General features: G+C 36.4%; 1 pseudogene; it reads left to right on the top strand.

Moving 5' to 3' along the window:
• Positions 1-25,895, top strand: part of LOC101675969 — a 99,546-nt pseudogene that overhangs the window by 42,509 nt on the left and 31,142 nt on the right.

Here is a 25,895-nt window from a genome sequence, read left to right as displayed (position 1 = left end):
TAGCTTGATATCAGGCAACATGATGCCCCCAGCTTTTTTTTGTTTTTTGCTTTTTGTTTTTCAACATTTCCTCAGCAATTCGGGCTTTTTTCTGGTTCCATATAAATGTTGGGATTTTTTTTTAGCATTTTGAAAAATGCCATTGGTAATTTGATTGGGATGGTGTTGAAAGTATAGATTTCTCTGGGCAGCATAGACATTTTAACAATGTTTATTCTTCCGATCCATGAGCATGAAATGTTTTTCCATATTTTTGTGTCTTCTTAAATTTCTTTCATTCATGTTTTGTAATTCCTAGAGTATAGATGCTTTACCTCTTTGGTTAGGTTTATTCCAAGATAACAAGATACACCCAGGAAGACCTGAAATACCATTCCTCACACACATAGAGGGATTATAATTATTTAAAAAGCAAAAACAACAGAAGTTCATAAAAGTTAAGGTATTTTTTCAAGGTCATTAAGCTTCTAATTAGAAAAACTAGGACTCAAACCAAAGTCTTCTAATTTTGAGGACAATGTTTTTCCACTGCACAAGGAAAACAAACAGCCTGAGAACACAATACTGTTTTTAAAGTTTTTTACAAGTAAGAATAAGAATTTTGAAAGAATAAAGGATAATAATAAGAGAATATTTTGCTTTGAAAAATATTGGCAAAGAGTAGGCCTGGGCCCTGGCATCAAATGCCAGAATAACATAACCTTGGCTATTGATTGGTGTTTTCTCAAGGATAGGAAATAATCTGTTTTCTAGAAACCAATAGACTAAGACTCACAGTAACGGGAAATTTTTAAAATGCAGATAAGCTGTTACATAACATAACTGTGGTAACTTACTACAGTAGAAATGAGTGGTTACATTGAAGAACAGAAAGCAAAAAGAGGGAGAAAAACAAAAAGGAACAATGCCAAAACTGACTAGTAATTCTCAAAATTAGTATCTCATTCTCTGACTAGCAAGGCCCAAGGTATTAGATAATAAAGTACTTATCCATGAACAGTTTAAAAGCTTACACATTTATGGAAGACACAAAATTCAAAAGGATGGCTGCTTAAAAGAATCATGATCGAAGAAGTTCTGGAGAAGTTGAAAAGGGATTACTACACTTAAAAAATAAAACCCAACAGGGAAAAATGTGATATTTGCCTTGCCTTCAAAAAATCAGCAAGTTCATGATAGGAGTTATGTTACTGTTATGTTTCTGCAGTAATTCACAGACATAAGCAGAGAAGCAAAAATTTGAGTTGCTCAACATGTACATTCCCAGCGGAGGTCAAACACACACTGCCTTCTTGTTTTAGTTCTTGTAATATTTTTCTTCTAAGATTTTATTTATTTATTTGACAGAGAGATAGCAGAAACAGAGGGAGAGGAGGAAGCAGACTCCCCTCTGAGCCGCCTCAATCCCAGGACCCCACATCATGACCTGAGCCAAAGGCAGCCACTTAACTAACTGAGCCACCCAGGTGCCCCTCAGCTCTCATATTATAAGCTAGACTCCTTTTGCAGCCTAGTTAATGACATGTTTTTCACCTTTGTAAGCGTTTTGTTGGTGACTTCACTGTTTAAAGTATCCCCCAAATATAGTGCTGAAGTACTGTCTGCTGTTCCTAAGCACAAGAATATTCCTTATAGAAAAGGAATATTAGATATTAGATATTAGATAATTTTCACTCAGGCCTGATTTATCCACGAGTTCAGTGTTAATGAATCAAGTCAAAGTCATATATTGATCAGTTGATGAAATTACTGTGAAAAGAGGCTCACAGGAACCTAACCTTTTATTTCACTTAGGAGCAATGGTTTAATATTTGTTCAATGTTTATGATGACTGCATAGAACATAACTACCTCAAACAGTGAGGATTAACTTTACAGATTAAAAATAATAATAATAAAAATAATACTCCTCTTAACTGACAATTACTATATACTTAACAAGTAACATGAATTATATAGCAGGTACTCTATAAGGATTATCTTCTTTAATTTCTATAATAATACCATGAGACCGGTAGCTTATCCCTTTTAAAAATGAGAAAATAGAGATACTTACCTAAGGTCCCAGAATTCAAACTCTGATAGCCTGACTCAAAAATTTGTAATTTTAATCCCTGCACAGTATGGAGTCTCACTACTCTTCCCACCCTCAACTGGTAAGATGCTGTGCCTTTTGCCTGAATCACAAACAACTCATGCCTAAGTCCTTCCATGTTTATTATCTCATTTCCTCATCTCCTTTTTGTGAAAAAAAAAATCACATAATAATCCTATGAGTGGTTATTTTTGTATTAGACATATGTAAAACCTGGGAGCCCATATACATTGCATTGCTTTCTAAGTCCCAGATGTGCAACACCCATCAGCCCTTTAATAGCTCATTGGTGAGACGTCCAAATGATGTTGCCAAACATCCCTCCTTGCAAACCAAAAGAAATAGTGCTTACTGCTAACTCCACAACATTATCTCCTTCTACCCCTAGTTCTGCCCGCAGCCAGAAGGAAAGAGAAAAGGAATGAAACATACCATATCAGCCCGACTTCCAGGTCCCTAGACCACTCAGGTCCCTAGATCACTATGTGCTGTTGTTTCGTTGTTCTGGGAGCCCTGAGTAAGGGATATTGAATAGACAGGATTCATGAAATATAATTAGCAAGTATATTTTTTTTTCTGCTTCCTATTACATATTTAAATTTTATTCAGTGGAAGAAAGTTCTTCTGCCCCCAGATGCAACCTTGGGCAGCAACATACATTTTCAGTTCACTGTCAAATAACAAAATGTCCCCAGAGATATTAGGTCACAAGAAGAGGCTCAATTTGGCAATCAGAACATCTGGTCCTATCTTTCCCTTCTTGTGCCTGCCTTACACTTCCAAAGCCTCATCTTACTCTACTGCCATGACTACAGTAGGAGAAGGTAAGAGAAGGAAGGGAGAAACGAAGGTTTTATTTAGTAACATTGCAAGACAGCTTCATATTCTCTGCATTTATCAAGTGTTTAAAGCACTTATTTTTGAGGCACATCTGAGAGTTCCCTAGGGATTCTCAAGCACTGTGATCCTCTGTTGCCACTTCTCAGAATCAGGCTGTGCATCTGCTCTCTGGCTGGTGACTCAATTCCTTCTGCAGCTGCAAAGTTTCCATCATGACCAAAAGCTTTCTCTGTCTGCTGAAGTGCAATCACTCCTCTAATTAGCACTATTGAACAGGACTGAAGATGGTCACCACATCAACTCTCTCTCATGCATAACTCATGTCATGAGAAATTCCTGCGAATTGTTTATCTGGACAAATTCAGGGTATAGAGGCTAATCCCAATGTATCAAAAACAACTTGCTCCTCCAGTGTGAAGGCAACTGGGTAGTCCATCCATCATATTCTAGATTTACCATTCAGAAGACAGGCATTTGTCCATGGTACCTGACTAACTGCAGAGGACACATTTTAAGATCTCTAAGTAGTTCAGTTGAAGGTCAGAAGCAAGAGGCAGGCACCTTCTAACTCTCTCCGTTGGTGATAGAGGGGTAAAAACTCTCAAGTAATCCAGCACCTTTCTCTAAAGAAATCCTTTACAAAAATCCTCTGTCGACAAACATCAACCTTCTCAACTGTTTTCTATATTCAAAGTGAGTAAAGGATTGAAAAGTCATAAAGCCAGGTTTTAAGCACCTACTTTGAAATTCCAAACAGATACTCTGTCTCACAACTCATTCTGGTGTCTGATATCGATCATATCTTGGTACCTTAGTTAAGATTCCAATTTAACATTTTGTATACATATATATTTCTTTTTCCCAAGACATAAAATGTATTTTCCAACCACTCAAGAATTTGGAAGGCATAGTTCTATGTGGATGCCATGCTGTAAGTCATTTGCAGTTACACAGAGTGGTCTTTAAATTTTTAAATTTGTTTTGTCTTCTAAACTCACACAATTATAGTAACTGGAAAAATTATGAAATAAGGCAATAAACTTTTTACATAATTGTTTCCTAAAGAGATAATGAAAATTCTTCCCTCAAAAGTAAACCTGCAGGCTTAACAAGGGATGAAGTCCCTTGTGTATTGGGTACATGGTCTGCAAAATAAACTAGCACAGCAGTTTTATCCAAAATGGCTATTAAATTTCGCCTAGGTAGGTATTGTTTTGACAACTTCTATTTCTCAGGGACCGACTTCATTTTTTTTCTCTCCTTGTTTCAAGGTCAGTGGTTAGTTCTTTATCTTCATAGGCTTACATTAAAAAAATTTTTTTTCATTAAGGTTTAAAAAGGGCATAACTCCTCAAGCAACTCTTAGCCTGGAGTCATTTCTCATTTTTTTTTAATTCTTCTTCCTCTTTTTTTTAATATGGAGTCAGAGCTAATAATTCTTCCTCTTAACTCTTCAGTTTTAATAAGGTCACAAAAAGCATTTGCCCTGACTCTTGCAGAACACAACTATTCTTCTTTCCACATTGAGGTGTTTAAGTCACCTCAGTCCTCTCCTTGTACATAAAGCACATTATTCTCCAGCCTAAAGGGTGAAGCCCCTGGAATTATCAAAGAACTTCAGAGGGCATCTAGACACTAATAAGGCTGGACACAACTTCATGAGGCTTTAGAGTGGCTGCCTATTATGAAGATGTTTGGATAGTATTATTTAAATCCAGCTAAGTTATTTATTTGAATATACATACAGTAAAAACCTTAGGAGAATACATAAAGTGTCTAGACACAAAGCCACAAAATATAATCCCAAAGACAAATTGAACTTGATCATGTCACCTGCCTCCCATTTCATAGCCTGTGGTTTGCTTTTCAGCCCACAGAACAATGGTCTCTACAATAAGGTATATGAGTGCAGGGGATAAACAAGTTGAGTCATCAGGGTGTGGGAGTAAAATGTTACAACTTCAATTTTTAGGTACCTGAAATGTAAGAAAGTGGTTAAGGATTTCTAATATTTAAAATGTGCACTAATTTCAAGGATTTGACAGTGGAGTCTTCAATCATCCATTTACTTAAGCACATTATGACACACTTCAGTTTACATATTCCACACAAAATGGATTTACAGTTTATATGGAATACTTTTACTAAAGTATCACCATCACAAGATGAACCATCTTGTGGTTCATCACAAGATGAACAACTAAGCTATAGATTAAAGAAAATACTAATAAATCTAATGAATCACCACAAAATGACAAGACAAACATTTTTCCTATTCCTAGTTTGAACTCTCAGTCACCCACAGCAAGAGGCGAAAGCAATAATAAAATAATCAGAATATTATTGACATGCCTTGAATTACAAAAAAATAAGCACAAAATCTGCTCCTTCTGGGTAAATATGACAGTGTAAGAGAGAGAGAAAAAAACTTTCCAAAGGAAACCTGACTTTGGAGAGAATATTTTGGAAACAAATGTTTAAAAAATTTTCTTTTGTTATACAATTTTTGCTGGAAATGGTTTGTATCATCTTCAAAAACTGCCAACTCTAGATATTTAAACTTACAACTTCCTTAACTATGTAAAAAATTTCAGGTGAACAGTTTCAGTGGCATGAACACATTGTGAATGCATTGTATAAAATATGAAAACAAAGCATTCAAATTCATTTGCATACTGACAAGCAACTGACAACAGGGAAGGCATAAACATACCAGATGAATTAAAACAAAAACTTCTGGGGCGCCTGGGTGGCTCAGTAGGTTAAGCCGCAGCCTTCGGCTCAGGTCATGATCTCAGGTCCTGGGATCGAGTCCCACATCAGGCTCTCTGCTCGGCAGGGAGCCTGCTTCCTCCTCTCTCTCTGCCTGCCTCTCTGCCTACTTGTGATCTCTGTCTGTCAAATAAATAAATAAAATCTTTAAAAAAAAAAAAAACTTCTGCATAACTGGTAGATAGTTTTGAAAAATAATTATCATAATGTGTAAGTGAAACCAACAATGTACTTCTTTCATTTGAATCCATGTATCTTTGTGAGTTACCATTTTCAACTGTGATACCATTAAAACTGCATATTAAAGAAAACTAATCTTGAAATGATAACTTCAAACAGCGGTATCGGTGTTAAGCCAAGTTTTCAAATATCATTAAGCATATTCATTAACATCATTCTCATTAAACATAATCATTATTATAAGACAGCCAAAAGGTATTATGAATCATTAATAATGAAAATAAAAATTAGTCTAAATATTCATTTTATTTTCAGTTACCTTCTTGAAATTTCCATATTTGTACAATTTACCATGTAAATAATACAGTACTAAGAGTGTGCCAGGCAGATAATTTATGGAAAACAAATATATTTAGAACTAATGCTCAAATTATTTTACTGAGAGAAGTTGTACAAGCAAAGCAGAAACCACAGGCTTGGGAGCTAAAGTTCAGGCTTCCTGGTCTGACACAGGACCATTCTGGCTGCCTCCTTTCCTGTCAATTTCCCCCCACTGTCCTCATGATCACCAGAACCACGTTTTGGTCAGTCTGACTACCTATCTCCTAAACACATCAAGCTCTCTGTTTTGTCCTCTTTTGTCCATTACAGAATTCTAACTTTTCCTGGAGGATTTAGACCAGATGTCACCTCTCCTGCAGAAATCTCCACTCCCCTAAGCATATGTCAGCAAAGAGATCTGGTATGTGAGGAGACATATTAAAGGGGGCATGGTGACCTTGACTCTCAGTTCTGTCACTTGAAATCTAGATATGAGGAAGTTACTGAACCTTATTGATCTTCAGTTTCTTCTTCCGTGAAATAGAGATTCTACATAGCCTTGTACCAAGGGTTGCCAGACATTTTCTATAGTAGGCCAAATAGAAGATACCTTTGGCTTTGCAGACAAAAGAGTCTGACTTGTGACTACTCAGTTCTGCCCTCATACCACAAAAGTTGGTATAGACAATACATAAACAAATTGGTATGGCTGCTTTCTAATAAAACATTATTGACAAAAATGATTGATAGACCAGATTTGGTTCATGGACTATGGTTTGCTAATCTCTGCTTATAGAACTGTGGCAAAGATAAAAAGTAACAAAGAATGTAAGTAAAGCACCTGGCATATGGTGGGTACTTAGTTGATTTTGTTCTAGGCCTGGGGAAACATCAGTATACAAAAACAAACGTAATCCCTGCAGTCATGTAGTGAGGGGGAGATGGATATTAAATAATCACACAAATTATATAAATAAACCCACTTCACTCCCAACTCCCACCAAACCTCACTTGCTCAGACTTAATCACTGCCATCAAAAGTCTCCTCTGTTGCCTCCTTTTATTTGTCATCATTCTATGAAGAAAATATAGATGGTGGTACAAGAGTGTACAGCACGCCCTATGGAAATGACACTACAACTTCAGCAATGAGCTAACCACGTGAAGGAAGAGAGAGAGAAATGTATTCCAGGCAGAAACCAAGATGTGCAAAGGCCCTCAAGAGGAAAAGAGTTTGGTCCACTTTTCAAAATAAGAGGAAAGCAGAGTTGTGGGGAGAGAGTTTGCAGATCAAGTTGGACAGATAGGTAGACAGAGAGGGATCAAGGGAACTTACAGGACATGTAAAGATTTGGGGATTTAATTCTAGGTCCCAAAAGGAAGCCTTAACTATTCAATGATCATATTTGTATATCCAGCATATAGAAGTCAGTGATTATTGTTATTATATGATTATTAATAATGTAGAAAAAATATTATTAGGAACAATTAATGACTAAAAACACCTTTGAAAATAATCCTTCCTTCAAAGTCTCCCCCAAAACCCCTTTTGCTTGTGCCCTCTCTTTCCTTCTGAACTACATGATTCAGGCCACTAAGAAAGTTGTTTCAGTCCCAAGTGAAATGTGTGGCTCAAGGTGGAGCACATTCTCTCTACTCCTGAGGATGCAGTATGGAAGCAGTCAGGAACAGTAGGCATCACTCAGCGACTCATAGATGCTAGAGCACCAGGAGCCTGACTGTGGCCCCAATGCCATGGGCAGCACTGGTGGTGGCATTTTGCACCAGATATCTTCACGAGTAAGCAGAAAAACTCAAGTGAGGCCCAGCACAAGGAACATAGGATGCTTCATGTGAGCTCAAAGGAGGCACCTTCCCTCCCTTCTTTCCAAATCAGGTATTTACAGAAAAAATTGTCTGGGTCTTTGAGGCAGGGAACAAGGAGTCTCATGGAAGCAGGTGAAATGCAAGCCACGAAACTGTGGTTCATAGGACCAGTTATACTTCGATTCTGTTAGTGGAAAAAAACAAACATTGGGGTTAAGGCATAGAAGAAGAGGATGAAGAAAGAAAAGGAAATGGAAAAGATGAGAAAGAAAGGAAAAGGGACCAACAGACACAAAGAGGAGGAGTACTCTTGGTCTTCTCTGCATGAGTGTTACAAAGAGGGAAGAATAATAATGGGGATCAGGAAGTGGCATGGGATACCAAAAACCAAAACTGAAAATGGGGATAGAAACAGAAACTGAAAGGTGCAGATAAAGATGGACAGACAGAGACCAAGAGAGACAAAATAAGTTCAATATATTTCTGAAGTGCTTTTTGCAAAATAAATTTCTTTTGTCACATCTTGTTATTTGTGAACATGAGCAAACTGTTGCCTGTTATCACTGATCTTTACAATTCTGATTATAAATTTAACTAGTATTCCCCAGACTGTCTTAACTCTGCACTAGTGGAAATAGCCACAACAGGTCCCTGCGTGGAAGGAGAGGGGAGAGAATCTGCCAAAGGGGAAATTACCATCCTGCTGCAGAACAGTGATGTCTCACAGGCTTCTTGCCTGTGGTTCTAAAAAATAACAATCATACCATACATAATTAAATTTTTAAAACTCTCTCTCATTTGCAACAGAGCAATGGCTTTCCTCCACTTGCCATCCTGCAAACTTAAGGCAGAGTTGCATTAAGTTACACACCAAACATCACTCAGACTACTAAGGCACAGAGGTGGGAGGTAGATGCTCTTGGCCTGGCCAAGCCACAGACTCATTCTCACTCACCTTATCTCCTCAGTAACAAGGTAGAAGGTCTGGTGCCTTGCAGGACATAAGCCTGGAAACCTTTATTCTTCTGAACCCTCATTTCAGAACAACTTATTTGATTCTGGTTTCAGGCAATGAGATCAGCAGATGGTTTCTCCAACACAAAGCTAAGATGCTGGCAACACTTTCAAGCACTATTTTTAGGTTCTTCTCTGCCAACCACCCTTCCCCACCTACACACACACATAAGAGCAAGAGGAATTTGAGGCAGAGAATACAGCCTAAACAAAAAACTTCAACGGAGAAGCTAACACAGAGATCCTAAATCACTAAGCACACCTCCTTCTCGGGCTCAGTAATACTTAAAATATCCAATACTGAGCCTCCAGGCCATTGTTCTCCTCAACCCTCAGAGAATGAAACAGTTCCACTATGCAGTGAGAAAGATGCAGTTACAGCATTAAATGTCCTAAATATGGAGTCATCCCATAATTATCCAAATTATGAATTGAGACAGATTATCCATTCCCAGCAAGCGTTGGATACCAGAGATATCACAAGGCATTTTCCTGGTCCTCTTAACCTAGTTTCCCAGGCAGGAAAACATAACACTGGTGTCTAAAGGTGGAGGTGAAAACTACAGGACAGAACATATAGAAGATTCTTAAGATACAAAACAAGGGAGGGGTGTGTATATGGAGGGAGTGGGGGTAAACACAGCACTTTATATGTTTATTAACTTAAATACAGCATCGGGAGACTTCCCCCAACTTCCTGAAGGAAAAAAAAAATGTCTAGATGGATCATTGTTTCCTTGACCCTGTCATAAGTAGAAAGCAGATTAAAAGAATAAGTGAGTCACAGATGTCCTCCCTCTCCTCACTGGGAGGGCCGCAAGATTTACATATTAGCTCATTTACTCCTCACTAACAACTGCTTGAGGTAAGCACTCTCAATAGCCCAGTGGTACAGAATGGGAAACATGGACTTCGAGAAACTAAGCAACTTACCCAACTCATTTATCTAGTAAGTGGTAAGTAGCAGACCAAAATGCAAATGTTTCCAACTTCAGAATCAAGTTTCTTAACTTCTGTCTAAACTGCAACACAGAAGTGATTCTGCAATGAGGGAACAGCAATTAAGGTGTACTAGTATCACTGAACCTTGATGAGTATGAGACCTGGTGTGTTTCTTGATTACAATGACACCGTTAAACTCTGCCATAACAGAGAATTGCTTTTTATTTCTAACTCTCCAAAATACTTTTTATTTCTAACTCTTTTTATTTCTAATAGGACAAAACTCTCCTGTTTTCCTCTACTCACCTCATCACTTCTAACACCAAATGTGGGGTTTTCCACACCAAGCAATTCTGACACTAACTTCCTAGAATTAGTACAGACCCTACAAGTTAAGAGTTCGGTCTCAGGAAATTGCCTCCTCTTGCCACTTCAAATACCAACTGCAAGTCCAGGTTTCAGATGTGCTTCGAACTGATCAGCTACAAACAGGAGTTTCCCACACCCCCTCCTCAGATTTGATAATTTGCTAGAACAACTCACAGAACTCAGGAAAGCACTTTACTTACTATTACCTATTTATTATAAGATACAACTCAGGAACAGCCAAATGGAAGGGATGCATAGATCAGGGTCTTAGGGGGCTGGGGGGTGCACAAAGATTCTATGCTCTTTCTGAATGCACCACCCTACCAGCACTCCCACATGTTCCCCAACCTGGAAGCTCTCCAAAGCCCTTCAGTTAGAATATTTATGGAAGCTTTATTACATAGGCGTATTTAATTAAATCATTGGCCATTAGTGTTTATTCAAACTCCTGCCCCAGACACCAAGGAGTGGGGCTGAAACTTCCAACCTTTTAAAAGATTAGGTTGGTTCCCCTTGGCAACCAGCCTCCAACCTTAGGTTATCCAGGAGCCCCTCTGCAAATAGTCATCTCATTAGCATACAAAAAGACACTTGTCACTTCAGAGATTCCAAAGGTTTTGGGAACTATAGGCCAGGAAATAGGGGCACAAGCCAAATACATACTTCTTATTACGTCACAGTTCATTTCTTTGTTTTACAGAAAATCCATGGTGCTAAGATAAGTTAATGAATATTAATTTTTTTTTTTAAATCAAGTCCTTGGGCACCTTGGTGGTTCAGTTGGTTAAGTGGTTAAGTGTCTTCCTTCAGCTCAGGTCATGATCCTAGGGTCTTGGAATCAAGTCCACCATCGCTGGGAGCTTGTTTTTCCTGTTCTTTGCTTATGCTCTCTGTCACTATCTCTGTCTCTTTCAATTAAATAAATAAAATCTTTTAAAAAATGTAAAACAAAATAAAAATCAAGGCCTTGACTTAAAAGAGCCTCATGTTAATACACAATGGGTTTAAGCTGGGAGCTGTGCTCATGATTAAGATTCTCTTAAAAGAAATCAAACTTGAACACAGAAGTTGCTCTTGCTAAAAGTCACATTGCTAACAGTTTTATGAGTCTTCTGAAAATGATCAAGTTGACTTAGAAGATAAAGATTTGCCAGAGAGATGTTCTTGGCAATGCACAGTTCCTTGTTGAAATGAGATACAACAGGAAACACGAAAATGCAAAGTTCATGGGAATATAATTTATTTAACGGATAAAACCATCTTATTTGGTTAAAAGAATGTGTTCCCAGCTAGTAGCTCCCTGTTATATGCTATTACAGAGCAAACTGTTAGAGTTACCAGACAAACCTCCTAGAAAAGAATAAGTACACTCTTCCAGAATCACTGACATAACCTTAGCTTTAACAGTCCAGGTATATGGCTTCTATTCACAATTACAGACTCTCAGAGACACCCATGTACTCCACATCTATGTCTCTGGGAGAAAAAACCTCTTATTAAATTGATTTGCCCTTTGTCACTGTCACAGATATGTTTTCCCTGTTTTGACAGGTAGTTGTAATTCTATTAGCAGCCCATCGACTTCCCTGTGAAATCGATCTGTGTTGGGCTGGCTGGATCTTCTTAAACTGGCTGATTTATTGCTTCTGCATGTTTTTAGAAAAAGAAAGCACGTGCATGCTCACAAGTAAGCTAAAGAGTCAAGGAGCAAGAGAGGAAGGAGAGAAAAACAGTCTTCGGTCACCACAGAGTATAAACTATCTAAACAATATTTGAAAACAAATCATTTTTAGCCTCACTGTTGGCTGCCTCTGTGACAGGTGAGCTGTGACCTTTTGTCAGCAGCCTAGCTGAGATGTCTGTGATGCCAGCCATATAAATGACTGTCAACGTCCCTTACTAATTTATTTTGCTGTCTCATGTATAAACCAGAAGAAATTGCTCACTTTGCGTGTCCTCAATGTCGATCTATCATGTTTACCTAATTTTGATCTTGTACATCACATCTCACAGTAAGCAGAAAACAAGTAGCTGCCTCCAGGTACCCCTATCTCTGCCTGAAATCTTGCCATTGAAAGGAAAGCACTCAAGCCAATTTGCAGGAGATCACAGTTTGCCAGAGGTCAGAGACAGAAATCACCACAGCATTTTGTTTAAAGAACCACATCAGAAAAGAAAGAAAGGAAGAAAGAGAAGGGAAAGGAAGGAAGAGGAAGGTGCAGGAAAGGAAGGGAAGAGAAGGGAAGGGAAAAGAAACTTAACGCACACCCTTGTCTTAAAGGTCCATCCCAAGATTTATAAAGAAATCAAGCAATGCTAAATTAAAATGGAATTTGTAAAGACTAGGCAACCTGAAAATAAGTTGATTTTCCTGGTATTAAAGAAAAAAATTATTGCACAGTTACATTTCATTTCAAACTGAAAATTATTCTAAATATTCTAGTGTTAACTTCATGAACCTAAGTATGAATAACATCTCATGAGTACCATTTGTAATTTCATCCTTGAGCAATATAGTGAACAGGCTAATTCTAAGCAGAATTAGTACTAGAAAATAAAGTAGGAAAATTGCACTTCTGCACCCTTTCTTCTCCATTTATATATCCCATATACATTTAGGGGCTTTCAACCAAGACACTCCGTTCACTCTCACCTTCCAGGATAACAATGGATCTTTCTCCATCTTCTTTACCCAAACCTTTTCAGATGGTAAGCCAGCAAAGTGATAAAGTAATGTTTATATATATGATAAACTAACAAGATTTAGTATATTAACTCTGCCGGATTTTGCATTTTTCCTGGAAATTTTTACAATCACAATAATCAAAAATAGAGACTGATGATGAGAACCCTCAGCACCATTGAAGACAGATCAGTGGATGGGGATACTTGTCAGCAGGGGTACCTTTCAAAAACCTTCAAATGACACACTTAAAATGTGCTGTTTCTAAAATGCAAAATATAACTCTTCTGTTCTACAGATCCCTGTAGACACTGACAGTCCTGTGCTGTGCTATGTTATCATCTTAGTTAAGCTGAGACACCCTGAAACTTCCAGATTAAGTTGGCCCAAACAGGAATTTGTATAGGACTGGAAGACAGAAATGAAGCAGCAAACTTTACTCTTGAAAGATGGTTACAGTTAGACATTGTAGCAAAGAGATGCAGAGCAGCCTGATGGGCCCCAGCTTATCCACACTTTTCTCTGCTCTGTACCCAGCTCTTCTTGGCAAGATGGCCCTGCTGGCCAACAGTGGCCCCAGGCTCAGCTATAGACCCTCAGAGGTGGTAACTACACAAAGCAACAGATTCCCAAAGACCTTTCCATGGTCTGACCTCGGCAGCTTGATGTACTATGCTTCTCAGATAATTCAACACAGATTTCCTTGCAAGCTCTAACTGATCCATCTTGGCCAGTGCTTCAGGCATAATGGTTAATAATTCCTTCTCAGATCCTCAACTCCCCTTCAGGGCTGTACCTACCCAGTTCCTCCCACATTTGTGACAGGTCGAAGCCCTATAAAAAATCTCCTATTCACCTCATACTACAGTGCCCCTGCTTCCTAACTAAACCTGACTGATACAGTCCCCCACAGAGGATCTTTATAAAGGCATATCCTATACATGTGAGGCTGTACACATATGCATGATTCACAGCCATAAGGTACTATCTGTTACCAAGTACCATAACCAAACTTAAACCTATATTATATCTGAATCTCTGACTTGTGTTGTGTGAAATGAAATTCATAATTTGTCTTTAAAATTGTTTATCATTTTTAAAGCTGAGCTTTATTTCCAATATGTGATCTCTATGCATCAGCTAAATTAAGGAGGTCACAGACTCAAGGTTCAAAAACAAATTACCAATATAGTGATCATCAACAACCGTCTTGAAACTCCAAGCTAAATAGATGGTATTATACCATTTATCCTCTTAAGTGGGGTTCCAGGTCATGAATATTTGCAGTTTCTGATCAATATTAGTCCTAAATCAGAGGTTGAAATACTTAGATCAAGACACAGAGTACGCAGGATAAATACAAATCCCAGAATGTGTCCTATCTAAAATTTTGTATAAGCTGGGAGGAGGGGAAGGCCAGTTTATTTTGTTTCATTGTGGCAAGAACATTTAACATGACATTTATCCTCTCCCCAGATTTTTAAGTGTGCAATTCAGTATTGTTATCTATAGGTACAATGTTGTACAGAAGATCTCTAGAACTTATTTATCTTAAATAACTAAGAAGCACAGGCCACTAAGGTCTTATGGCATCCCCAAGAAATCAGTGTTTAGCTTATGGCCTCCAAGTGTCTTTTTCTTTAAGATTTTATTCATTTATTTGGCAGAGAGAAAGAGAACAAGCACAAGGCTGAAGAGCAGTAGGCAGAGGGAGAAGCAGGCCCCCCCACTGAGCAAAGGACTTGATCCCAGGCCCCCCGGGATCAGGACATGAGTTGAAGGCACATGTTTAACTGACTGAGCCACTCAGGCATTCCTCCAAGTGTCTTGATAACAGAGTTGACTTGGGTTGGAGTCATATATAACATAGCAGTTATTCACAATAACTATTAAAATTCACAATAGCTATTAAAATTTAAAATGACATGCATAGATACTGGTTTCTATTTATTTATTTTAAACTTGGATATGCTTGTCATGAAGAAGGGGCTTGAGTAAAGGGTAGGAAGGAGACCAGTGCAGTATGAACAATGGGAGATTCACAAAGATAAGTAGAAAAGACAAGACCAATTCAATATGAACAATGGGAGATTCACAAAGAAAAGTAGAAAAGTATTCATGCACTGAATAGTAAAAGATGGAATGGAGGTACATAGAGATAATAAGAAGGGCCTAGAGTTTAGGAAAAGTAAGAGAGGAATTTACAAGCAAACATGTATGCACATGCGTATTATAAAGTATGAGGGCCAAGGGAATTGGGAGGAAAACTTTGGAAGGGATAGACTTGTCAGCCTATAAATGTTGCCTTTGGATCTGATGCTCACAACTGGAAAAATCAAATTTGGTTAGGGCCAGGCTCACATACTCAATGGAAAGTTGATCTATGAAACTGACAGGTGTGCTAAGACCACTCTTAAAGGGACCTGCTTCTGTCACTTAACATGCATGATAGCAAAGTGGGACTTCAGAAGGGAGAAACAAACTTCTTCCATGAATTTTACTCCCATTTACTGTATCGATTGGGGGCGGGGGGATGAAAGAACTGCATCAGTAAATACCATAATCAGAGAATTCTAGCTACAACTTTTTTCCTCATAGTGAACTGACTTTTAAAATCCTATCTCTAAAACCATTGAGGCTGGAAACATAACTATAATATGCAAAGATTTTCTTCTTTGCCATTAATATCAAGTGCTGGAAGAGTGCTCAAAATTGCACACGTCACACAGACAAGCACAATACCTGTCTCTGAAAGAAGTTTTCAGAACATCACAAAATAGCACAAATAAAAGAAGAAAAACTTCTCTGAAGTTACTTAGGTGTCAGATTACAGCTGTAGAATCAAAATTATATCACAATATTCTTGTCTGATTTTTAATTTGCTTCAAGCCAAATAAACATGAATAATGAGAAAGAAATCTCAACCTAGGAGCTGATAACATCATAAACTATATAAAGGACACTTGGTTGGTTTCTGTCATAAAATTCCATCATAAAAATCACACCTGCATGAAAAAAGTTTTTGCCAGTTTCTGTCTTTTCCCCTCAAAATAGCCATCTCTGCCAAAGGACATTCAGTTCAATGCCTGGAACTATCAGTTATTAGGGCTTGTCAGCAGTCAGAAATCATTCAGATATACTTCCTGCACCCATCTGAAGCTATAAATAAAAATTGTACACTAGCACATACTGAACAAAAGGATTTGGGCTTAAATGACAGCAGTCAGGATTTAAGTTAGATAGAAATAAATATTTTGTGATAAAGGAAGTTCAGATATTGGAAAGGGACATATTGAGAGAGACTAGAGCCCCCTCACCTCTCTAAAATGATTTGAAAACAAGATGTATTTTTCACCAGGACCCCACAAACCAAGAACTCAGGTATATAACAACAACAGAAAAAGATTGTATCTATTCATTGCTCTATAGATTATCAAATCCTACAATTCTATGATTAAATCAGAGAAGCAACATGGAGAAGCTTAGTCCTCATTCTCATTCTTTTATAAAACATGAATCCTTCCATGTCTTTATCACCATTTTCCCATTAATCAAAAATCACCCATGAATGGGGTTATTAACAAGCTTGATAACAGAAATCCAAGAATAATTGGAAGATATCTGGACTTTGGTTCAAGAGACCTGAGTTCAAGTTTCAACACCACTCTACTAGCTGTGTGATCTTGTTTAATATATATATATATGTACATATATACATATATATATATGTGTGTATTTTTATATATAAAATATATAATATATATTCACATATAATTAATATATATTAATTATATATTCTTTATATTATTTATTATATTATATTATAAAATATAATATATAACTATATATGATATAAAATTATATTATAATATAATATATAATATAGACTATATATTCATATATAATTAATAATATAAATATAAATAATACAATATAATTATATTGTTTTATTTATTTTATTTATTTATATTATTTATTTATTATTATATAATATATTATATTATAATATAATATATAATATAGACTATATATTCATATATAATTAATATATAATTAATAATATAAATATAAACAATATAATTATATAATGTATATAATTATGATTTTATAATTTTATAATTTTTATAATTATATATTATTTATATAATTGTATTTTATAATTATATTATTTATATTTATATATATATTATTGTATATAATATATTATATATTATAAATAATTATATTATTTGTATTATTTATATTTATATTTATATTATTAATTATATAATTATATATGAATATATAGTCTATATTATATATTATATTATAATTCTATATTGTATATTACATATTATTATGTATATCATTATATATTAATATATTATATAATATATATGTATATATAAATATACTATAATTAATATATTAATTTATATATATATATAAATTAACTGCTCTGATCCTCAGATTATTCATGAATAAAGTACAGGTCATGATCCCAGGTTTACCTTACCTACATCACAGGTTTGCCATAAGGATCATAAGCAATAGTGTCTATGAGCTGCTTTGTAAACTATAAAACATAAATCATGTAATGGTGTCACTATCACTATATAACAAGTAGCTGTACAATCACATCCAAATCACAGAAAAGCACATTGTGCTCAGTTAATAAGAACTGATAATGCAGTTCATAATAATGCAAATTCAGTGAATAGTAAGCAAACACCAGCAGGATAGGGGCAGGGAACAAAAACCAACTAAAATGTTTACCCAAGTTGTTATTGAACAGATGGAAACCACAATATCTCTGCCATACTTCATATTCTTTGAGCCTCCTGTGTTTAGGGGACAGATTTGTCCCTTTTAGCTTTTCAATCCTTGATACAGTTTTCCACCACCTTTGTTACACTGAGAGTCACTGTGTTAAAGCTACTGACATCTAGCTCTCAGGAGTCTATACATTTGTTCAACTTTAGGGAGTATAGAATACAAAACGATTCTCTGTCTTAGGCCCATGAGGGTTTACATCTAATTTATGAATGTAGGTTGGTCTACCTTTGCTCTGTGGTGTATTCTTAATCTAGAAGGCTTTAAACTTTTTCAAGGCTTTAAACTTTTTCAAGGCAGTGGAAAGGGCAAAATAAACTTTCTGAAAATGAGGAGATAACAAAAAAACAAGATATACCAGAGAAACTTATATAGAAATTCATATAGAATGACATACTATTTCTGTAATGTGTTTGTCATAATAATTAAAATTATTTCAAGGTACCTTGAAAAATATAAAAATACTAAATAACAATTATAAAACCTTACAGGTAAGTGTTTGATGACAGATATGGAAAAAAGGTGAGGTGTGACAGATAAATTCTCTTTTCTTTTGAAATACAATGTAATAGAAATACATTGTGAAGTTCAAAGAGGCATTCAAATTTCAAGACTCTGCTAAATATTACCTATAGGTATACCCAGGTACTTTATGGCCATTTTGTAATTTATGGTTTTCTTCACAAAATTTATAGAACCTGTTTTAAATTTTGTTAAGACAATATATAACTTGAAATTGCACTAAATGTCACCAGTAGCCAAAAGTGGCATCCTTAAAAACCAAGATGCTTTTGTGATGCATAGATGATTCACTACTCAAATGCACAATTTCTATTGATAATAACTGAATCTATTTAGCCCAAATTAGCAACCTCATATAAATATACTAGAAATAATTCAAGAGCTAATTTTCTATTTAAGATACTATTTAGGGGGACGCCTGGGTGGCTCAGTTGGTTAAGCAGCTGCCTTCGGCTCAGGTCATGATCCCAGCGTCCTGGGATCGAGTCCCACATCGGGCTCCTTGCTCAGCAGGGAGCCTGCTTCTGCCTCTGCCTGCCATTCTGTCTGCCTATGCTTGCTCTCTCCTCCTCTCTCCCTCTGATAAATGAATAAAATCTTTAAAAAAAAAAAAAAAGAGAGAGACTATTTAGGCTCTTCAATTACCCATGTCCATTCTGGTGTAAGATTTTTAATCATTTTAGAGATTATCCCTCCAACAGAGTTCTAGCTTTGTTATTTTGTCTTGCTATTTCAAACGTTGAGGTTATAGTCTTTTCCTTGTTTTGAAAAATGTGTGTGCTCCTGAAAGCTAATAAACCAATGTGTATTTACAGTGTGTTAGGTTTCATACTCTGTTAGGCAGTAACAGACACAGAAGACGGTATCTACACAAGAATCAGCCAAAAATCAACCCAATGAATAATTGAGTGCTAAGTTGGGCCATAGAATACAAAAATGTTCTTCCAAATCAGAGGAAAAAAGAACTTTAGGAATGGAACTGTTCAGTATAATCTTCCTGGAGGAGAGGATTTAAGCTAATCTTTGGAATATAATTTAGGATTCAGGGAAAAGTTACTGGATTTTCAAGTTGGGAAAAGTCTCTGAAGAAATCAGTCCCAAGTCCAGAATGACTGGAAATAAAGGATGATGTTAAAATGAAGGATAAATCTGGCTAGGCAGAAAAGTCATTTTACAGAATCTTGATAACCCGACAAAGAAGCGAGGCTTGATGCAATAAGCCAAAGACAGCCATTAGGCTACTTCATGAATAAGGATGTAACATGAAAGATTAGTGTTTAATGGAAGCTTCAGGTAACAGTTATATGCAAAGAACTGAATGGAGACACCAAAAGCTGGGACACAAGTTTGGAGGTACTTATATATACCTAGATGGTAGTTTCAGAATCAGGAATAAAAGGTATAGGACATAATACCTGCAAGAGAAATCACTGAGTATTTTTTCAGATGTGGAAACTAGGGGTTAGGCAGATTGTATGACTTGTACAAGTCAATCATCCCCCCCCTCCAAGTTAGCAACAGTCAGGACTAAAACCTAGATTTCTGAACACCTAGAACATGGGAGAGATTTTGAAGAAAAAAATTGCAGTTCTTGATCATAGGCAAGTTTGGCAATAACAATAAAGATGGAAAGCATAACACTAACCACTGTGGTTTAGATTCTAAAGGTAAATGGTATGGTTTAGCAGTGCTATACAATTAACCATGAGGGAAATAAGAAAATTAAATGGGGCAAAGCTAAGGAATTAGAATTTTATTACGTTGAATTTTAGATGATGGTAGAACATCTAGGTGAACTCGTCTTACAACAATTGAAAATAAGGAACTGTTCAGGGATGACAGCACATTTCTACAGCTTCTGCCCAGACCTCTCTCCAGACTTCTAGTATCATCATATATCCAACCACTCATCTGACACTGGCACCTGCAGTTTATATTAGCCCAAACTGAATTCATTGTCTTAATTCTCTCTCTTGGTTAGTGCCATTATCCATGCTGTTCATTCACTGGAAAAATATTTATTGTCACTCATGTCAGTAACCTGAGATTCATCTTCATCTCCTTCTCTTACCTCACTAACTTCAGCCAATCAGTAATCAACTCCTCAGTGATGTTTCCTCCTTCCTATTTATTCATCTTTACTACTGCCATCTTGGTTTAGACTCTTGTCAACTCATGCCTGGTTTATGGTAATAGTCTCCTAACTGGTTCCATTGCCTGCTTTGGATCCCATTTTAGCCTTACTCCATATAATTACTAGAATGGTCTTCTAAAAAGCAAGTCAGACCATTAGGTTACTTCTTTACTTATAATTCCTTGATTACTATTCTCATAATCTATATGGAGTTTAAGGCCTCAAAATCTTATCCTTGTTTCCTTCTTAGGAGTTTCAAACATGGAAATATATGGAATTGTCTGATTAATCTATATGGTTTACATCTCAGTAGCTTTGACTGGGTAACTCTCGCTTCTTGGATTTCCCTTCTCTCCACATCTCCCCTACCCATACTTTCCACCCCTCCTAGCTATTGAACAATTCTCCTATTGAACAATTCAGTTTTGAGTTCAAAACTGAGCTCAAAAATGACCTCAAGATAAACTTTACTGATATTCCTTTATTCAAGTAGAACTGACGAGCTTCTCCTTTATATCTCCTTTGTACATAACCCATATTAATTTATTGCAAGTATAGTTGAATGTCTATATCTTCACCTAGACTGGAAGGTCTTTGAAAACAGAAATCATATCCTATTCATCAGCTGTATCTCCTAAAAGAGAGCCTTGTTAACAATATTTACTTTACAAAGGTCTGCATTTATGCATTACATAGACATCTGAGATAAAGGCACACATTTGAATGAGTCTGGAAGTGCAAAATTCCCAAACCAGATTGCTTCAGAAAGCTAGATAACAGTTAAGGTCTAGCAACAGCTAAAGAGGCGATAAAAAAAGACAAGAGAAGGAATGATAAGTACTTTTCAAAAAGCCAAGGAAGAAAATAGTTTTAAGGAAAAAATGGGAAGAAATCATTCAAAGGGAATTAAAAATATTAAGATATATTTATAAGGTTATATTTATTATATTTATTAAAAAGATTTATGATTAATATAACAGTGAAAAACAAAACAATCCAAATTTCAAAAAAAAGCACCTCCTGACATACTGATTTGATAAAACATATGATGCCAAAGGGTTAAATATGAAAATGCTCATGTACAACAATGCTAAAAGTAGCAGCTAATGCTGCACAACCCATTGATTATGAGCATATAAAGATCAATGAGCTTAAATTAAAATACTGCAGATGAATTTTTTAAGATTTATTTATTATTTCAGAGAGAGAGAGCATGTGCATGCAAGCGCCAGTGTGGGAAGGGGCAGAAGTAGAGAATCTTCAAGCAGACTTCCTGCAGAGCCCAATATGGGGCTGATCCCACAACCCATGAGCTTAGGAACTGAGCTGAAACCAAGAGCTGGATGCTCAACCGACTGAGCCATCCAGGCATGTCAACATTGCAGATGAATTAATATAGTTACTGCACTAAGACAAAGGAATTAAATAGATGTTTTCTGAAATATTTGTTTCATTTAAAAGTTTAATTTTATTAAATAATGGTGTTCTCAATATTGAACTGAATTAAAAAGGTCAGTTATTTATAAATAAAGTCATGTCTTAACCTGGGCTTGATAGTTCCTATTCATATAGTCCATATGAATAGAGTTCTAGCTAGAGTTCTAGCTTTGTTATTTTGTCTTGCTATTTATTTATTATAAATAAAGTCATGTCTTAACCTGGGCTTGATAGTTCCTATTCATATAGTCCATATGAATAGAGTTCTAGCTAGAGTTCTAGCTTTGTTATTTTGTCTTGCTATTTCAAACGTTGAGGTTATAGTCTTTTCCTTGTTTTGAAAAACAAGGAAATATGGAGTATTATGCCTCCATTAGAAAGGATGAATACCCAACTTTTGTAGCAACATGGACAGGACTGGAAGAGATTATGCTGAATGAAATAAGTCAAGCAGAGACAGTCAATTATCATATGGTTTCACTTATTTGTGGAGCATAACAAATAACATGGAGGACAAGGGGAGATGGAGGTAGAAGGGAATTGAAGGAAATTGGAAGGGGAGGTGAACCGTGAGAGACTATGGACTCTGAAAAACAACCTGAGGGTTTTGAAGGGGTGGGGGGGGGTGGGAGGTTGGGGGAACCAGGTGGTGGGTATTAGGGAGGGCACGAATTGCATGGAGCACTGGGTGTGGTGCAAAAACAATGAATACTGTTGTGCTGAAAAGAAATAATTTTTTTTTTTAAGTATATAATACTGGATGCCTGGGTGGCTCAGTGGGTTAAAGCTTCTGCCTTCAGCTCAGGTCATGATACCAAGGCCCTGGGATCGAGACCTGCATCAGACTCTCTGCTGAGCAGGGAGCCTGCTTCCTCCTCTCTCTCTGTTTGCTTCTCTGCCTACTTGTGATCTGTCTGTCAAATAAACAAACAAATTCTTAAAAAAAAAAAAAAGTATATAGTACTGAGTCCTTTTATAAAAAAACAATGTATAACAAAAATTATCAAATCATGATGTCTTTGCTTTATAAGTTCAAATTGTTATGGCTTGTTTTTTTAAAACAAGACATACTTGCACTAACGAATATAAAATTATTTTGTGTTTGTGATGGCCTTCGCTCTAAAACATGAATACCTGAGGTTTGACTTTACCAGTTCTGTTTTCTAAATTAAAGCTTCCAAAAGTTCTTTATAAGTCAATTACATGCTAAGTCAAACAATAATATATATAAAAGACCTAATTATTAGGAGTAAAAGTGTTCAGGACACCAAGTCCCTTTATTCCTAACCACCTACATAGGGCCATCATTACCTCCTTGGGATATCATAAGAAAAGGTTGGGTGTAGATAACAGGTTGAAATAGGAGAGCCAAATTAAAATGCCCCAGGCAGGCTAGGTAAATTAATGAATCGAATCAAACATAAGAGCACATACCCATCCATAAGAGAATAGTAGCTACTCAATTCTGTGACAGGTTGCTCTAAAGAAATGCCAGTTCAGTGTTGCCACAGCTTCACATTAAGCAAGAGAAGGAGGAAATCCAGATTTATCTGTAAAATCCCCAATATAAATGTCTCTTGTGTGAATGATTATATTAGAGAATAATTGGGCCCATAGTCCTAGCTAGGCCCAATTATTGCAGGTCATATTGAAGGTCATAGCTTGAAAGTTTTATTTCACTTTTTCAGTGTTTTTTAAAATGTTGAGTTTCTGCTCCATTTCAGGCACTCAGGTAGGCAAATGATTAGGAGTTATTAAGGATACAGGCCTATGGTCACTATGCTGAAGAAAAGTTTACAGAGGAAAGCAGGGAGGCCCGGTCAGAAAACCAAAAGGAGATCTAGTGTGCTTTGGAATAGAAGCTAAGAAATCGCAGAATTCCAGTGAAATAAGGACTGAACAACGTTAGAATTGAAAAATCAGAAGTTATGGGTGATGTTAGAGAGAAACATTTTGATATGTGCTAGGAACACAGATGGAAGAACATAGAATGGAGAAATAAATGGAACAGGAGGAATTAAAGGCAGCAAATATGAAACAGACTTTTGAGAAGTTAAAAAAAAAAAAGGAGAAAAGATCTATTGTATAATAGCTATAGCATACCATGTAGGAAGAGTTTAAGAATCCTTACGGATGGTAACACTTAAGCAGATTTGTAATCTAAGGGGTAATCCCCATTACAGGGCAAGAGGTTTAAATACTGTGGATATTTGGGTGCCTGGGTGGCTCAGTGGGTTAAGCCGCTGCCTTCGGCTCAGGTCATGATCTCAGGGTCCTGGGATCGAGCCCCGCATCTGGCTCTCTGCTCAGCAAGGAGCCTGCTTCCCTCTCTCTCTCTGCCTGCCTCTCTATCTACTTGTGATCTCTCTCTGTCAAATAAATAAAATCTTTAAAAAAAAAAAAAAATACTGTGGATATTTAAGATTCAGGAGAGAGAATGGAAGACAGAGAGAGAGGAAGTTTCTAGGGGATGCAAAAGGGACTGTACTGGGGTGCAGCTGAAAAGAATTGGCCTTAAGCAGTATGACAGAATTCTTATCTTAAGAGAACAGGAGAAAGAAATAGGAATTGGGTAAAGATGAAAACAAGTATTGGGGATACATTGTAGGGGTGGTGGGAACAATAAAATGGGTGAATTTTTCTCAAAATAAGTATCTTCCCTAGAGAGTTGTGTCAGACCACATATAAACCTCACAGACTTCTCTTTATCTGAAGGCCCATGCATCCTAGTCCATAATCCCTTTCCCCAAGCCCAAACATTGAGGTTGGCATCATAGAGCTTATCATTTGAACAGAAGGAAAGGAAAGAAAAAAAGAATAAACTTTTGTTTCTTCTGAACCTGAGATATAATTAACATAAAATTGTAAAATCCTTAAAATGTACATCCTGGTGGATTGATACATGTATGCACTGAGAGACAAGTCTCCCATCAGGTTAATAAATGCATTTATTCATTAAATTGGGGAGTTGCAAACATTTAAGTTCTACTCTCTAAGTCAATTTCAATCATATATGACAGCATTATTGACTATAATTACAATGTTTTACATTAGATCCTCAGAACTTACTCATCTTATAGCTAAAAGTTTGTAGTACCCTTTTGCCAGCCCCTCCCTATTTAATTGATCCTTCAGCCCCTGGCAAACATTTTTCTATTTCCTGTGTCTATGAGTATTATTTTCATTTTTTATATGTGAAATCTAAAAAAAAAAAAATGAAAATCATACTCATTGATCTGAGATACACTTTACTGAGGAGACTTTCTTTTTGTCATTGTATGTACTTAGAGTTCTTATCAAAAATTAGTTGACCATGTATGTGTAGGTTTAAGTCTGGGCTCCCTATTCTGTTCTATTGATCTATGTGTCTGTTTTTTATGCTAAAACCATCCTGTTTTCATTACTATAGCTTTGAAATATAGTTTGAATCCCCTATTAAATTATTCAATATAGTTATATTCTTGAGCTCTGTGATTTCTGTTTGGTACTTTCTTATATTTTCAATCTCTGTTGAAATTCTCACTTTGTTTATGCATTGTTTTCTTGACCTCAGTGAACAGCTCTACGCCTATTATTTTCAACTCATTATCAGGGACATCACTTGTCCCTATTTCATTAAGGTCTGGAGTTTTATCTCATTCTTTTGCTTGGAACATATTCCTCCATTTCTTCATTTTTCTCCACTCTTTGTGTTGGATTTGATGCACTATATAAAACTTCCACCTTTCTGTCTTGATGGAGTGCTCTGTAAAATCAGGAAACTTATCTTTCAGCCCAACCCTAGCTCTTGGTTTTCTCAAACCTCTGTGATTGTCCAGATTGCCTTCTTTGTTCTTAATGGCTCCCAGTAGTTGAGGCTATGCCTAAACCTGTCCATGTACCAAAGGGGAGGATGTCAGTCAGCACCTAGATGCAGGTGGATGGAAAGCCAGACACTTGGGCAGCAGC

Source organism: Mustela putorius, unplaced genomic scaffold, assembly GCF_011764305.1.
Source record: "Mustela putorius furo isolate JIRA1106 unplaced genomic scaffold, ASM1176430v1.1 tig00000759_pilon_pilon_pilon, whole genome shotgun sequence".
Lineage (NCBI taxonomy): Eukaryota > Metazoa > Chordata > Mammalia > Carnivora > Mustelidae > Mustela > Mustela putorius.
This window is presented reverse-complemented; position numbering and strand designations above follow the sequence as displayed.